Source organism: Mirounga angustirostris, unplaced genomic scaffold (genome assembly GCF_029215605.1).
Source record: "Mirounga angustirostris isolate CCGP_5_RB_7025 unplaced genomic scaffold, mMirAng1.0.hap1 SCAF_2, whole genome shotgun sequence".
Taxonomy (NCBI): Eukaryota; Metazoa; Chordata; class Mammalia; order Carnivora; family Phocidae; genus Mirounga; species Mirounga angustirostris.
In genome coordinates, this window is record NW_026991710.1 from 48,110,783 (window position 1) to 48,113,003 (window position 2,221).

Sequence of the window (2,221 nt, forward strand, 5' to 3'; positions counted from 1 at the left end):
TCTTTTTTTTTTTTCATTTAACATGAACTTAGGATGTTTTCTTGTCATTTCTTCATGCAGTAAATATTTACGTAGCAAATATCATGTGCCACAACAATGCTACTTACGTTGTAAACAAAAATTTATAGAACAGTAATTGTTACTCCCTTGTGGAATTTATATTCTGAGTGAGCAGACAGATAATGAACAAGGACAATTGAAGAAATAACTAAAAAATATATTTCTGTGTATTTATATGGGCATAATTATGAATAATGAAGGAAATTATGAATAAAAGATAATCACGAACTGAATAGAATAGCTATAAATATAAGGTGGCTAAAGATGATATTTTACATGTGACATTTATGCTGGGCTTTGAAATATTAAGAAACAGTAACCTTTATGCTATGTCATGTAGGAGCAATCTAAGCAAAGGAAGCAAGAAGAAGGTCCTACACAGCAAAAGCTTTATTTTGGAGAAGCAATAAAAAGGTAGGAATTCTACTGCACATGGTTAGAGCTTAGAGCTGAGGCCATTGGCTGGCCAATGACTCACAAGTGTAATTAGGTGGACCATAAGACGGGCAAGTCTTTTGCTAACACCACAAGGGTCTTTGGCCCAATGAGTGGAGTTTGATAGTAATTCTTACTAGAGTTATAAAAAAAAAAAAAAGAAAAAGAAAGAAGAAAGAAAGAGAAAGAAGAAAGAAAGAAAGAAAGAAAGGAAGGAAGGAAGGAAGGAAGGAAGGAAGGAAGGAAGGAAGGAAGGAAGGAAGGAAGGAAGGAAGGAAGGAAGAAAGAAAGGAAGAAAGAAAGAAAGAAAGAAAAAGAAAAGATACCAATTCCGAGTCTACTGGGAAAAAAAAAGACAGAAGAGGATGTAGTTAGGCAGAAATGAAATCATTCAGGATTTTATTGTTTCATTTTCTAGTAAGACTGAAACACATGAATTGCGCTAATTCTTGACTCCTTTTGAGCAAAAGAATGCACCAGAAATGATACTGTGCCTATTTCAGCTCTAGGCCTTAAGAACTTTAGACTACCATTTTCACTCATGAATCCAGTGGTCATGTAAGAAGTTGAACTGCCCTAAGAGTGTGACACTGTGAGGAAGCCCCAGCTAGCCACAAGGAGAGGCCATACGGAGGAAGACCAAAGCATCAGACATAAAAGTAACACTCTCTGTGATGTTCCAGCCCAGCTCAATCACCAGCTGAATGCAGCTATTGAAGAGCCCCCACTAATAAGTTATAAAACATAACCACCCAGTTAATCCCTGCTCAAATTCCTGACAAACCAGATTATAAAAAGTAATAAATAATTGCTTTATGCCACTTAATCTGGGGATGGTTAGTTACACAGAAATAAAGGTAACTGTAAACCTGTATAGGCAGAACTCATTTTATTGCACTTCACTTTATTGTGCTTTGCGGGTATTGCATTTTTTTTTTTTTTTTTTTTTACTAATTGAAGGTTTGTAGCAATCTTGCATGAAACAAGTCTAAAAGGCACCATTTTTTTTTAACAGCATTTACTCACTTTGTGTCTCCGTGTTGCATTTTGGTAATTTTTGCAATATGTCAAGCTTTTTTATTATTATTATATTTGTTATGGTGACCTGTAATCAGTGATTATGACTCCTTAAAAGCTCAGATGATGGTTAGCGCTTCTTAGCAATACGTATTTTTTTTTAATTAGGGTAGGTACATTTTTTTAGACACAATGCTATTGCACACTTAATAGACTACAGTATGGGGCAAACATAAATTTGTATGCAGTAGGAAACAGATAAAAATTATTTGACTCACTTTATTGTGATATTCTTTATTGCAGGGGTCTGGAACCAAACCCACAATATCTCCGAGGTATGCTTGCTTTATAATATAATGTTTTATAACAGTATAAAATAAAATTACATTATGCAGTGTACTATACTGTACCATAATATAATTTCAGGTAGTGAGATTATTTGTTCATCTTTCCTAAACAAATATGATCTATTTACATGTAAAATCATTTTATTTATTATGCATGGTTCTTTTAGAATAATATAATTTTGCTCTTAGGAAATTTATATTAGCACAAAATAGCTATTAGCAAAAGGGGGTTAAAGACATAGATGGTTTAACTTAATACGAAAATTAATTTTTCTACAAAATTTTCCTATGGTTCTGTTTAAATTTAGAGTAGCTAAACAGTGAGTTAAAGTGAGTAGCAATACAATTTAAATATATCCATT

At 33.1% G+C, this 2,221-nt stretch overlaps 1 non-coding gene across 1 annotated transcript; it reads left to right on the forward strand.

Annotated features, from left to right (window-relative positions):
- The first annotated feature begins 485 nt into the window (after nucleotides 1-485).
- LOC123849155 (small nucleolar RNA SNORA62/SNORA6 family) lies at nucleotides 486-639 on the forward strand. The gene has a single exon (XR_006791981.1). It is a non-coding gene; the product is annotated as a small nucleolar RNA SNORA62/SNORA6 family (small nucleolar RNA).
- The last annotated feature ends 1,582 nt before the right edge of the window (nucleotides 640-2,221 follow it).